General features: G+C 43.6%; 1 protein-coding gene across 10 annotated transcripts in view; it reads right to left on the bottom strand.

Annotated features, from left to right (window-relative positions):
• EPB41L1 (erythrocyte membrane protein band 4.1 like 1) overlaps window positions 1–8,839 on the bottom strand; it is a 229,560-nt gene extending 220,721 nt beyond the window's left edge. For 5 of the 10 annotated variants that reach the window (XM_089673340.1, XM_089673342.1, XM_089673341.1 and 2 more), the window contains exon 1: window positions 8,517–8,836. The gene's annotated coding sequence lies outside the window, so the exon portion shown is untranslated. Of the gene's footprint in view, window positions 1–8,516 lie in introns of all 10 variants that reach the window. The other 5 variants (XM_089673337.1, XM_089673339.1, XM_089673338.1 and 2 more) reach the window with 2 other exon arrangements.
• Window positions 8,840–14,398: the final 5,559 nt, after the last annotated feature.

The following is a 14,398-nucleotide window of genomic DNA, read 5'->3' as shown; positions in this document are numbered from 1 at the left end:
GCAGACTAATGATCTGTCACTCTGCTTTCTCCTTCTATCAACATGCCCCTTGTGCTGCAGCACAACTGATTGGCTCCTTGTGCTGTTTCTCACTCCATTGCTATGAAATGTGCTTTGCTGTGAATGTATGTAAGAAGCTGATACCAATTTATATTCAGGCACTTGCACCATTTAATTTAACAATTACATACTAATGATGAAATGCATTAACGGGTTAGTTCACCTTTTCAGCAAAAATGAAAAAGGTGAACTAACACAGTGCAAACTCCATACCTCCTCTGTCTCCCCTGTACTTACCTCTATGGGTGGGGAACTGTCAGTGCCCATGCAGCCAGTGTAGCGGTCCAGGGATTTAAATTTCACGCTCTTCTCCCTCTTCTTCCTGCAGTGCTTCATGGATGGATCAGAGAGATGCTGTGTGTCAGCACTGACCAATCAGAATTCCTGTGATCCATCCAAGCAGCTCTGCAGGAAGAAGCTAGAGAAGAGCAGGGATTTTAGAGCCTCAGACCGCTGCAACGGCTGCATTGGCCCTGATAGTTCATCTCCCACATAGGTAGGTACAGCGAGTATCGGAGAGGAGGCGAGGGTCTACAGTGTTCACCTCACCCCACCTAAAATGACACACATGTCTGATGACACAGTCACAATCTAGATATATGTTTGTCATTTGCAATAAACAACTTGAAATATATTAAGTTATGGACAGAAGCACAAAATTGAGTACTGTATATAGCCATCTTATAATATCATATATATATATATATAGTGTGACTCAATAAGAATCATAGTTATCCTTCTACAACTGCCTGTACACGCATATACATGCACTGGCCATAGATAAAAAAACAATTTGAGTTGCCAGTCAGTATTTCTGCATGTATACGCACAAATATGCAGAAATAAGTTCATATGTCACACTTCTTTCCATCTGGCAGCACTAGTGTTGTTGGTTTGAGTCCCAACCACGGCATGACCCGCCTGGAGTTTGCATGTTCTCCCTGTGCCTGTCTGGGTTTCCTCCAGGTACTCTTGTTTCCTCCCACTCACATGGCCACGGGTGTATAAAATCAAGCACCTAGGCATGCAGACTGCTTCTACAAACATTTGTGAAAGAATGGATCGCTCTCAGGAGATCAGTGAATTCAAGCGTGGTACCGTGATAGGTTGTCACCTGTGCAATAAGTCCATCCGTGAAATTCCCTTGCTACTAAATATTCCACGGTCAGCTGTTAGTGGAATTATAACAAAATGGAAGCAACTGCGAACAACAGCCACGAAGTGGTAGGCCACGAAAAATGACAGAGCAGGGTCAGTGCATGCTGAAGCGTACAGTGCGCAGAAGTCGCCAACTGTCTGCAGAGTCAATAGCTAAAGACCTCCAAACTTCCTGTGGCCTTCAGATTAGCACAACAACAGTGTGTAGTGAGCTTCATGGAATGGGTTTCCATGGCCGAGCAGCTGCATTCAAGCCTTACATCACCAAGTGCAATGCAAAGCGTCGGATGCAATGGTGTAAAGCAAGCCACCACTGGACTCTAGAGCAGTGGAGACATGCTTTCTGGAGTGACCAATCATGCTTCTCTGTCTGGCAATCAGATGAATGTGTCTGGGATTGGTGGTTGTCAGGAGAATGGCACTTGCCTGACTGCCTCATGCTAAGTGTAAAGTTTGGTGGAGGGGGTATTATGGTGTGGGGTTGTTTTTCAGGTGTTGGGCTTGGCCCCCTAGTTCCAGTGAAGGGAACTCTTAAGGTGTCAGCATACCAAGATATTTTGGACAATTTCATGCTCCCAACTTTGTGGGAACAGTTTGAGGATGGCCCCTTCCTGTTCCAACATGACTGCGCACCAGTGCACAAAGCAAGATCCATAAAGACATGGATGAGCGAGTTTGGGGTGGAGGAACTTGACTGGCCTGCACAGAGTCCTGACCTCAACCAGACAGAACACCTTTAGGAGAATGCAAGCCAGGCCTCCTCATCCGACATCAGTGCCTGACCTCACAAATGCGCTTCTGAAAGAATGGTCAAACATTCCCATAGACACCCTCCTAAACCTTGTGGACAGCATTCCCAGAAGAGTTGAAGCTGATATAGCTGCAAAGGGCGGGGCCAACTCAATATTGAACCCTACGGACTAACACTGCGATGCCATTACATTTCATGTGCATGTAAAGGCAGGTGTCACAATACTTTTGGCAATAGTGTGTGTGTGTGTGTGTGTATATATATATATATATATACACACACTGCTCAAAACAATGCTATGGTGGGCACTCAGCAGGGGGTTGGAGTCAACCCATATAGAAGAATATATTTTGAAAAATATATTTTTTGTAAATATATTCTTCAAATTTTTGTTAACATATAAAAAAGTGATTTTAACATATATTTTTTACATATATTTGTAAATGCATTCCAAAAATGTACATTTGTATTTTTAAAGACATACAGTATATTTGAAATGTATTTTTAAAAAAAAATTCATATAATGTGTAATAAAAAAGCATTTCAACATGCATTTTATATATATATATATATATATAATATGGCCAAAATTGTAGCATTTCAAATATATGTCAATTTATTTGGGAAGAATATGTTTAAAATATATTTCAAATATATTGTTCTTCCATGTGGGGGGATCACTGGCGGGGGACCAGAGAAGAGTTGGATTGGGGCTGTTGTGTGCAAAACCACTTCAGAGAGCAGGTAAGTATAACATATTTGTTATTATTTGTTACACTGACTCTTCATTGCTACCTTTTTCACTTTCTTCCTGAGCGAGGATTACTTGTTGCCTTGTCACAACACTATATAAAAATATTTAAAGTGAAAATAAACAATAAAATCTCTACTGCCGTGCAGCACATCCCCTGAAGGACGTTTTTTGGTTCCAATGCAATAGGTATAACACTTTCACATAGCTACAAGGGCGGCTCAAAACAAGGTTTCCAGGATGCCATGAAAAAGGCAGTTTCCATACAGAACAGAAAAACTACATGTGTCTTCACAGAATCTATAAATACACAATATGACAATATTTAATGTAAGCTCCTACTGCGTTTTGGCATGCCTCGGCGTCCGCATTTAATGACAGATGCGTCCTATCTGTGCTCTGCAATCTATACAAACACACAGAGTAAACTCGCATGACACCCTGCCCCTTCAACCTGTTCCACTGCCAGCCGCACGCTCCTGACCCCTGCGCCAACATACAGCACAGGCGGACGGGCAGTTTATCTTGTCAAAATGCTCTTTTATTTGCAGAGTGGAAAAATCTTTTAACAAACACATTGAGCAAGACCAGCACAACACAAAGAAGCCTTTCAGCAGTTGCATTTCCTAAATATATGTCTGGGATATCACTGTACCCCCTTATCTAAATTTCCACCCACTCAGATCATCAGCACTTGAACTTCTTCTGGCACCCCCCCCCCCCCCCCCCACCACCACCACCACATCCTCCACCCTGCTTGCTTGTGCTGAAATCACGCCTTTTGCTGTCAGGTCCACAGCGTCATATTAAATACCAGCGGATTGCTTTTTTAATGCTAGAGGGGATATTTAAATATGGCTATCATTGTGCTCCGTCTTTGTGACCTCAGCTGCAGGCTACTGGGCCTGCATAGCAAAATGAGATCAAACAGCAGATGTCAGACTAACCCCTGACATGTTTCTCACTGGTAGCTATTCACAGAAACAAAATCACAAAATGGATAATGATCATACATCATACAGTACAGATATAGAATGTATCAATTCTTTTTGCAAACTGTACAGATTGTTACAATTTGTAGATGGGAGAGAGCTGCATGCAGAATGTTTTTCACATTAATGCAGAAAACGCATTTAAAAAAAACAAAAAAAACCCTTCTGTCTTAATCCCTGGTTCATGCTTGTGCGGGCCGTGCGGCCCGTGTTTGTATGGGCATGGCAGCCCATTCATTTGAAGATTCTGCCATGCCTGCGTTACCTGCAACAAAAAGGTACATGCAGATTTGTAACACAGCTGCAGGGAAATCTCATAGTCCCTGTGGTTCCCTGACCCGCAAATGCGTTGCGGGCTGAGATGCATGAGGGTGTCATTCAGAATGAATGGCAGCCCCGCGCTTCTCATAAGAGCAGCAAGATTTTGCTGCGGGTGGTGGGTACGGGTACAGATGCCATTCCCACGACCAGCCCGCATAGTGTGAACCAGGGCTTAGAACCACTTTAAGCTGGCCACACATGGCTCGAAAGTCGGCCAGTCCATCAGGGACTACTGATCGACTTCTGTACAGCCAGAATTTTGACGCTTGATCAGCACTGCCAGCTATAGCCTGATCAGTGTATTTTGATGGCAGGAGGAAGTCTCTCTGCTGTCAAAATACGATAGATTAGTGTGGAGGATTCCCCCATCCACCTCAAATGTGTGGATGGGGGAATCAAGCCATTTTTTTTTTTCAACTCACTGGTTAACCAAAAAAAAAAAAAAGAACCATCTGCTTTACTCATACTTGATAGACCAGTGGGGAAGCTGGAAATCACTGTATTGGTTTGCCGTATTAGGTTACATTCAGACGTCTGAATAACAGTGGATAGTTTGATGTGGCCCCACCCTGGACGCAGCAATACTCTGTGTTATGGTCACCAATAAGCTGCGCCCAGTTTGTGTGCGGCCAAAACTCAGCACGCTGGTTGCATCCAGGGTCAGTCGGAGGCTCTGTTCGCATACAACCAATCAGATGAGTGGTTTCATACAAACAGATGCGATGCTGACAATAGATCTGCATAGAGTACAAATCTGACAGCTGCCCCTGACAGCTGCACTTGTTCACACATGGAGTGTGCATGCAGCATTTATAACTGCTACTGATTGTTGCTGGGGGTCTCCTCTGACCACCTGAATGTACCCTTACAGCAAAAGTCGTAATCTTCCAGTATATGCTCAGGTTCGATGTAAGTGGCTGCCCACTGCACACTGACCACAAGTGGTTGGTCGTTCAGCAAAGCTACCATTCATATCACTGCTTGTTCTTTTTTCAATGATGGTGACCTCACAGCCCCTCCTCCCTACTTCATCCAATCCAAGAACACCTTGTATTCATTGAAGAAAAATATAAGGCATTTCATGAGCAGCAGTGCACATTTGGCACCTTTTTTTGAGGGGGGGGGCGGGTACCTGTTTTTAACAATTAGCGGCTGTCGGCTTGTAGTTCTCAATCAACTATCACCAATGATTCTGTTGCTGGCAGAACATTTATGGGGGACGTACAAGTCCACAAATTCACCGGCAGCGTTCTGCAGTGTGGACTTTGGTTACAGTCACGAGGACCTCACACTCGCTGTTTTGGCCGACAAGAAAATGGCCGACAAGAAAGAGGCATAGTAAAACTATGTAACTATCACGGCCAGGGCTGCCGTTAGAAACCACGGGGCCATATACAGCCAACATGAAAGGGTCCCCCCCCCCCCCAAAAAAAAAACCCCAACACAGTTGTGAGTGATTGGTACTGATCGCTCATTGTGTTCATTCAGGAAAGTTAATATGTCACATTTACCAGACCCTTTCCCCGCCCTCCATCCTGACTGATCCTATTGTGTGCTTGCAGTTGCCGGTGGGAAGGAGAGGCGGAAAGGTAGCAGTACTGTGGGGGTGGGGGCACACGGTGGGGCCTAGGCAGTAGGGGAAGTGTATAGTGTACAGGGAGGGTAATGCATCCAGTAGGAGGGGCAATTACTGGGACCGATCCCCTGTCTGACTCTCTGCTTCAGCTGAAAGTCAGTGGGAGGAAGAAGAGATGAAGCTGGCTTTCAGTTGTTGCAGAGAGAGCCATACAGGGGATCTGTTCCAGTAATTGCTCCCCCAGCCATGCCGATCACCATCTCTGCCTGCATCCAGTTCACCCATCTTCCTGGGCCCTCTGCTGGCCTGGGCCCTATACAGGAGGACTGGTGCTACCTCCTTATCCATGGCCCTGATCACGGTACTGTGGAGCGCCATGGTAATTCATTGAATCTTCATGTTCTACATCCCATATGGGCAAGCAGATATACTGACAGGTCTCCAGGAGACCTGCATTACACCAGCGATCTGCTGATCGCTGCTACAATGCTTACCATGCTCCTGCAGCCAAAAATAAAAAAAATGCATTTTTTTTTTCTTGCAAAAAAATTTGCATTATTTTTGGTAAAAAGGTGAACTTATCCTTTAACATTGCCAGGAATCACAATGAACATGTTTAGGGCGTATTCACAAGCCTATTTCTGTGACCAGGAGTCACAGGTGTTTGCACACAGCCGCCTATACAAATCAATGACCAGCTGTGGCCATACACTGGTAACTGCAAACATACAGGAACAGATGTATGCTGGTGGTTGCAAACCATTCATGTCCAGGGTCATTCATCTATCCCCGTGTGCATGGACTATTAACCCTCGGATGTGTGCTTACCAGCGTACAGCCGCAGCCTGTCATTGTTTTGTACGCAAACACCTGTAACTCCTTAGCAGAGAAATACGCTTGTTTTCTATGATGTGAATGAGCCCTAAAACTATAAAACTACTACTGGATTTGCATTAATATCTAACCTCTGTTGAGACTTTATATGGCCATTATTTAAGAAAAAAAAAAAGAACAAAAATGATATGTATATAATAGACAAAATACATTAAAATATTTGCAAAAAAAAAAAAATATATTGCCTTGTTATTGTATTACACTGTATTCAATCATCTATGCAAAATGTGACATCCTACTCTTTACCTTTATTGCAATAAAAGCTATTGAACTATAAAAAGAAAAAAATCAAAAATATACAAAATCCAAATCCGCCTGGATTTATAAAAGGATCTGAAAGAACAGTCTTTCTTGCCCATAGCAACCAGATTTCTCCTTATTCTGTAACCTGGAGCGGGCGGTAGAAAGCCAGGGCACCGATTGGTTGCCATGTGAAACATACATTTCCATACACACTTTGACTGAAATCCCACGTCCTATAATGGAAAGGGACCTTGCATCAGACAGTGAATGATTGCTAATGCTATTAAAATGACAGTGCAATCAGGTTTAGAGCCAGCCATCCACATTGGAATGACATCAGGATTCTAAATACAGAATATTGATCATAGACACTAGTTTTGCCAGTATGATGGATATAAAGGACAATTCGATTTTCAGATCCTGTATTATTAAAGAGTATCATTGATATCATTATTATTCATTTGAACAGTGCCAATATCGATGATTCTATTATACATGACAATCTTTAGCATCATTAAAACCATATACTTTATTTTAGACTAATAGTAATGACGCGGGGATGGGAGGACAGACCAGAAGGATTAATTATTATGAGGAATGGCATATTATATATATAAATAATAAAAAAAAAAGACTGTGTTGTGTTATGCAAGAAAATTATTTTCAATGTGTCACACCCAGTGTGTACAAAAGAGTCTCTCTAGATTGCAAAGGGAGTGGTGGCGAGATTAAAATGTGAGTCTGTGTTTGCTGCTTGTACAGTAAGGCACGCTTGTGTCTCTGAGTACAGGTGTGTATCAGGATTTCAGTGCATTAGGGAGGCATGTGTGTTTGGGTGTGAAGGTCCACACATACACGCGTGTGTAATCCAGCAACTGAACAAGGTGTGTACATTGATCATGGCTACCTAAGCTGTATTTATCTCTTTCTAGGTGATGTATGGCGTTTGATCCAAAGTCCAAAGATTCAGATTTGCATTTCTTATTGATCGCTAATCGCAAATCTGAAGCTGTCATTAGAGGAATGATCGAATACTCATGGGGTATTTCATCGACACAAATTTACAATATTCATTAGATGCATACACACACAAAAAAAAGTAGCAAAAAGGAAAATCGCAAAACGTCTTCGTCAAAATCGTTCGCCAGGAAATCCCGTCATGGGCTGAGGTTACCGGCTTTCGCCGGTATAGACGTTATTGCTGCTTAGCAAATTTTGAAGAGGTGATATCAATTTCCGAAGGATCTACCTTTTGTGTGGGTGTATTCAAGTGGGTGTGTACCAGCACGTATGTGTGCATGCAATTCTCTGCATGTAAGGTAGGTGTGTGTGTATGTGTGTACTCAGATGAGCGCGGTACAATGTGACAAGGCGTAACGCCTGGGGACATGATAAAATGGCAGGCGCAAATTCGAAATGAAAAGGCACAGATGCTAAGAATACAGTAAGAGCCCAGTAAGGAGTCTGCTGTAATAAGGTGAAGTGGCAAGATGACAGTATGTGTGTCTGTGTGTGTGTGTGTGTGTACTGCAGCCATAGGCAGATGTGTGCTGGATTATCTTGACAGCTTGCAATGTGCAGAATAGGGTGGCGAAGGAGGTGGGAGTTTAAAGGGGATCTGCTGGTGGAAACCAGACGCTGCTCCCCAACTCCTTCTCTCCCAAGAAGGCCCCTGCAGCAAAGGGTTAAGGCAAGGCTGATGAAAATGGCAACGATCTATGAAAGCGCTTAATGATTAATGCGCCGGTAACAGATTAAACAGCCACTTACCTGTCAGCGTAGAGAGAGGGCTATGGGGTGGGTTACTCTTCAGCGAGCCATAGAGATCTTCAAATGCATACTCCCCAGGCAGAGCATTGCAGAAGGAGCAACTGCAGAGTGGCAAATGGGAGAAAGCGTAGGGATCAAGCGAGGGGATTGCAGCAAATGCCTCCTAGGTTCCCTTAGACCTTTCCTTAGTTAAAAGTGAATACAGATGAGGCTGTAATGCAGCACAGGGAGACACTGCAAAGGTAATGCTTGCAGAAGAGGCTGGGCTGTGCAGGAAAACAAGGAGGCTGGAGCAGAGAGAGAGAGAAAGAGAAAGGAGAGAGGGAGGGTGAGAGAGAGGGAGGGAGACAGGAGGCCGGGCACAGGAGAGAGAGATCCAGCCTCCTGAGATGGAAAAAAAAAAGATTTTTTTTTTTTTATGCTGTGTGTGCTCCAGTGCAATAGATACAGAGGATGCCCCACCTAGTGTGTGTATGGGATTAGTGTTTATTCCTCAGTAGCGTGCCCCTGTCCTTACTAATGGCAGAGATTGCCTGTCCCCTGCTAATGCATCCAGCTGCTTAACACCAGCAAGCTGCAAGGGGTTAATAGCCTCATCTGGATTGCAGGGACTCACAATGACTGCAATCAAGCTAATGGGCTCTGCAGCTGATCTGCTGGCATGCTAAGCCTCACATCACTCGGCGTGCAGCAATGCTGCAAAGATCTGACATGTGTGATGCACCCGCCTATATGCGATCTTACATTCTTGTGGTATGCTCTCAGCAAAAAGGCATGCTAGAGTCCTCTCTTTAGTCATTGATCGCTGATCAGCATGCTGTATGTATGAATGTTTTGCATCTAGAACTGAAAAACTGTAATCAAGCCTTAGTTTATGAACCGGTAACATTTTAGGTTCCATATGGTAGCCAATGCTCAGCCCCTCTTCTACTTTATGAAATTTACTAAATGCTGTTTTTCCTTCCCTCTTTAGGCTGCCTGATTATTCTGGATATCGAAGATCGGAAGCTTGATCATTATATATAACTAGGTGTCATTCAAGGGTCAGCTCGTTTCTGTACTCATATCTTAGTTATAGGTTCAGCGTGATGAGCTGAGTCAGCCCTCGGCTTGTTACATATCTTTGATACGCCGAAGGTGAGATCTCCATGTCCATAATTCTTAACTCTAAGAACAAACTGGATTCAGATTTACAAGGATCACTGAAATTATTTCTGAGCATCCTGGCTCTGGTTTGGCAGCACTCTTTTCCCCTAAAAACAGGGAAAGGGAATCTACCTACAGAATGTACAGTCTAATGAGAGTGCTAAACAATTGTCCAAGTATCCTAAAGATAAAATTGATTAATAGCAGAAGAAAACGTTTCAGGGGCCACTTCGCTTTCATCAGGGCTACAAAAGAAGTACAATTATAAAAGGAAAAAGAAAATAGGCTACAAACCTAAAAGGCTAACCTCAAAAACATAATTTATTATGTCAATGAACTGTGCAAAGTAAAAACACATTTCATTGATAATCCAGAAACCACTCCCGACTATAAAACCCCCTACCCCCCACATGGGGGGGACCCGCCCAAAGTGAGCACTCCCAAGATGGTATCAGGAAAGGGGGGTTGTTGGGAGGTAAATCTTGGATAATGCACTAGGTGTTTCAGCCACCTGTTTGCTGTTTTTCCAGTGGTTGATTTCCCCCATCTGAGGAGGGCTGCATCCCTGAAGCATTATCCTTAGGCCACTCCTGTTCTGGTTCCCTTGGCCTCCCTTTGGCATCTATTCCTGGAGCACTGGAGAGTACACACTCTTATCCAGTCTGGTTGTTGGGAGGTGGTTGTGGTGTTGGGGGAGGGGGGTTGGTTCCTAGGGGTGGTGCAGGTGCAGTGGTTACACACCGGGGCATTTTTGGTACCTTCCCTGGTACTATCTTGGGAGTGCTCACTTTGGGAGGTTCCCCCCTGTGTTTTTGAGGTTAGCCTTTTAGGTGTGTAGTCTATTTTCTTTTTCTTTGTTTTTTTTCTTGTATTGTCCCAGGCAACATCCTACCAGGTATATCTGGAGGCACCTCACTTTATAATTTTGGTGGACTCCCTCTCCCTTTTTTTGTACAATTATAAAGGCCATAAATATAAAAGTAAAAGGTAATGAATTCATTGTTATATTCATGACCTTTTACTTTTAAATTTATGACCTTTATATTTGTACTTGTTTTGTAGCCCTGATGAAGGAGTATGTTTGGCCCCTGAAATGTGTTGTTTTTTTTTTTCTGATATGAATCAATTTGGTCATTAAAAACCTTGAATTCTTGGACATTTGGTGCTCTTGTTGGACTGTTAGCATGATAATTGCCAACCTTTTAATTGTTCACATGGGAGTTCAGAGTGTTCCTGCCCACCATTGTGTGTTTCAGCTGCTCATGTTTCATTGTCCATAATTTACAATAATTATTAATGGCCACTGCAGGTGTGCAACCCCATGGAACCAAGAACAGAGTTTTAAATGATAGAATCCCCATATGTACAAAAATGACAGGTAGTAATACCACAGTTTGTTTTGTCAGTGGTAAGTGTAGATAAATTTAAAACAATTTAGACGGGTTTCTTAGCCAACATGTACAAGGATATGGAAAGTGGTAGTGATATAAACACACACACACATGCACACTCAGGTTGAACTGGATGGACTGGTGTCTTTATTCAACCATACCAACAACTATTTTCTCCAACCTAAGGTTGGTCTTAAACCTACTTTTGGTGGTACCCATGTGAGATCAGTATCATTAATAGAAAACATAAGGTAGTATACAGCCATCATAAACATAGCTAAAGGTTTTGAGGTCCAAAAGAATGTTTGAAAAGTGATTCAAGTTGGTGAACTCAGAGCATCTAAAAAGACCATAGGTGCTGAAAACTGCCCAATCTCCACTGGTACCTAGATGCATAGTTGAGCTGTACATCTAATGCTGACTGTAAATCCCAAGTAAACGTTCATTTAAATACATTCTAGGTGCATAGAAACAAAAGGTGGGCTTCCAGTTGGACTTCTGTAGAAAGTATCCACAGCCTGAGTAGAAAGGCCTGTTCCCAGTTATCAAGCTGCAAAGACGGACCCCCGTTCTGTGTGGAAACAGTAGTCAGAGCTAGAACTCACCAATCAGCAGGGAGCATGGGTTTGGCAGATTGCTGAGCTGTAGGTCTGGCTGGGGGTGTGTTGGGCTTCTGCAGAGAGGCCACTGCTTTCCGCAAGAGAAGTTGTCATTGCTGACTTCTTCCTCTGAAAATGTTAATTTGGCCTGTCTGTCAGGCTCCATGCACACGGGGCGTTTTAATAACGCCGGTAAAGTTAGCTGTGTAAAGTCATGTTAAAAACGTGAGTTTTTCAACATTCTTGTATTAGTGTTTAGCGGCATTTTGCCGCGTTTTTCAGCGCTAGAGTGTTTTTACAGCTAAAAAACTCCTCTAGAAACCCACTAGTTCTGGGTTTTTTTTCCAGCCAAAAATCGCCCCTGCCAAAAAACGTTGATTACAGTCTATGTGTGCATGCACGCATGCTGGGGAGTTTACTGGCTATAGAAAAAAATGTCAAAATCCAAAGACAGCAGCTGTAAAAAGGTCAAGTGTGCATGAGGACTCATGATGACCCTCTTATCTTAATCCCAGTCACTCAGAACATGTATACAGATAAGAACTTCTCACTTTTCTTTGCTTTCCTGATCTGTGACTCAAAGTATTGAAGCCCCATACACACGGGCTGAATATTGGGCGGTATTGGACAGTTCAATAGAAACTGGCCAACATTTGGCCCGTGTTTACGGCAGCCAGTCCGACAGACGTGGGCCAAACATCCGCCTTCTGCTGAAGGGTCATCACACGGGCTGAATATTGGGCGGTATCAGCCAGTTCAATAGAAACTGGCCAACATTTGGCCTGTGTGTACGGCAACCAGTCCGACAGACGTGGGCCAAACATCCGCCTTCTGCTGAAGGGGCATCACACGGGCTGAATATTGGGCGGTATTGGCCAGTTCAATAGAAACTGGCCAACATTTGGCCTGTGTGTACAGCAGCCAGTCCGACAGACGCGGCCAAACATCCGGCTTCTGCTGAAGGGGCATGACCGAAAAAGGGTTTGCCGACTGGCATCCAACCAGCGCTCTCAGCCAATGGCTGACAGTGAAGACCTGTGTGTTCTGGCAGGGGGCTGTCCCAATGTCAGGACAATAGCCCATTGGGAAGATTACTGTACTATTGTTAATACAGGATCTCCTCCTGAGCCGTTCATTTTTTTTTTTTTTTGTTTAGGTTAGCCCGCTAGGTTGAACAAAAAAAAACTGATAGTGTGTACTAGGCTTAAAACCAAGCAATTTCAGATGAAGGTCAGCAATGCTGACTCCTTTTTTCTCTTAGGAATGGTTTAAGCTGGACATACATGGAGCAAATTATATCCAGTTCCTGAAGAACCAGCCAAAATTCAGGCCATGGAAGGCCCTGTTGGCACCATCTCACCTGTCATCCTTTGATCTGAAAATGGAAGGAGCCAGGAGGAAAATTGGCAGCTGAACAGTGGCTGCATCCAATCAGATGCAGGCAGTGTTTGAGTATCTTGACAGCAGAGTTGCAGTGGAGTGTCAGCAACAGAGATTCCTACTACCACACTGTTAAGCATGGATGGACATCAATAAGTTTTCCTTGTTCAGCCCTGCTGGAGGCTAATGTATGGCCAACTTGACTTTAAAGTGATTGTAAAGTAAAAGTTTTTTAATTAAAATAATAAACAAATTATACTTACCTGCTCTGTGCAATGGTATTGCACAGAACCACTTTAAATCATGAAATATTTGTAAAAGAGCATTGTCTATTCAAGTAGCCCGTGGCATGTCCTTTATCCGCACTGATCTTGTTATACACTGTATACACAGAACTCTCACTGAGTGAATCACACATTTCCTTCTACAAACAGGGATGGCTCTGAACTGCATATATTCATTTCCTGCCTTGTGACTCTATCAGCAGGCTGTGTGCTAGCGTTGTGTGTGCCGAAAAGTATGTGTGTCAGCTGGGCACAGCAGTGGCTTCCCAACATTTTTCAAGTAAGCAATGTGAAAAATGTGGAAAGACAACACATACTACAATTCTACCACAAGTAAATGGGATATGATAAACAGATAGGAAAGAAGACCCAGAATTCAACTAAAAGGAAATCATAGAGATGTGTCAAGGCGAATGAACTGAATGGGGAGTTTGGGGTAAAGGGTGACCAGACAGCACAACTGAAGTCATCTTTGTACACGAGGAAATCCTAGCTGTTGATAACATAGACTCTCTTATTTGTCCTTTTGGTCCAGTTTCCTTCCTAAACTCATTTGTTTTCCATTGGCATAGGCTTCATGCACACTGAGCATTTAAAACTGCTTTTAGGGGCATCTGGGTTTTTTTTCCTGTTTCTACACACCCCGTCTAAACATACGGTAACACTAAGCCAAGGGCAGACTGACAAATCATGGGGCCCCTGGGCAATAGGGGATCATGGGGCCCCTGTGTCCTTGCCCAAACTCAAAAGAGCCTATGAAAAAGGTACCAGGGGCATCTCATGGGGCCCCCTACTAACCCCGGGCCCCCGGGCAGTGCCAGAGTTTCCAAATGGTCAGTCCGCCCCTGCATAAAGCACATCAAACACTTGAGAGCCTTCATTCATTTCAATGGCCAGAATAAATTATTATTGTGACCAATAAAATGAATTAATACCCGAGCACTTGACTCGTCTAAACTTGTCTTGCGGGTTTTTTCTGCCAAAACGCTGCAGCCAGGAGGAAAGGCGTTTAGGAGAGCTGGGCAAACACTTGAAGCAAGTAAACGCGTCTGAAGGCATCTAAACATGCGGTAACACTAAGC

Source organism: Staurois parvus, unplaced genomic scaffold (genome assembly GCF_062004578.1).
Source record: "Staurois parvus isolate SC_StPar_1 unplaced genomic scaffold, SC_StPar_1.0 ptg000137l, whole genome shotgun sequence".
NCBI classification, from domain to species: domain Eukaryota; kingdom Metazoa; phylum Chordata; class Amphibia; order Anura; family Ranidae; genus Staurois; species Staurois parvus.
The sequence above is the reverse complement of the archived record's forward strand: the minus strand, read 5'-3'. Positions and strand labels throughout refer to the sequence as shown.